The following is a 642-nucleotide window of genomic DNA, read 5'->3' as shown; positions in this document are numbered from 1 at the left end:
AACCTATAGAAAACATAAAATAACAAAGGAAATTAGATAAATATAACATTGGGTTGCCTCCCAACAAGCGCTTCTTTAATGTCAGTAGCTTGACAGTGGGCTCTCATGGAGCCTCACATATGCTCAGAGCCATGTTGGAACCTCCCAACACCAAACTTAGAGTTTGAATGTGGGGGTTCAACACCAAACTTAGAGTTTGACTGTGGGGGTTCTGTTTGACTCTGTTTTGAGAGAAGCTCTTCATGCTTCCTCTCCATGGTTACAGAGGGATATCCTTGAGCCTTAAACACTAAGGATTCTTCATTCACTTGAATGATCAATTCTCCTCTGTCAACGTCAATCATAGCCTTTGCTGTGGCTAGGAAGGGTCTGCCAAGGATGATGGATTCATCCATGCACTTCCCAGTCTCAAGGACTATGAAATCAGCAGGGATGTAATGGTCTTCAATTTTTACCAGAACATCCTCTACAAGTCCATAAGCTTGTTTTCTTGAATTGTCTGCCATCTCTAGTGATATTCTTGCAGCTTGTACCTCAAACAGAGAGAGGCATGAGGTTTATGCTTGACCCTAGGTCACATAGAGCCTTCTTGAAGGTCATGGTGCCTACTGTACAAGGTATTGAGAACTTGCCAGGGTCCTG

This window comes from Arachis duranensis, chromosome 6, assembly GCF_000817695.3.
Source record: "Arachis duranensis cultivar V14167 chromosome 6, aradu.V14167.gnm2.J7QH, whole genome shotgun sequence".
Classification (NCBI taxonomy): Eukaryota; Viridiplantae; Streptophyta; class Magnoliopsida; order Fabales; family Fabaceae; genus Arachis; species Arachis duranensis.
Note: the sequence above shows the minus strand (reverse complement) of the source record.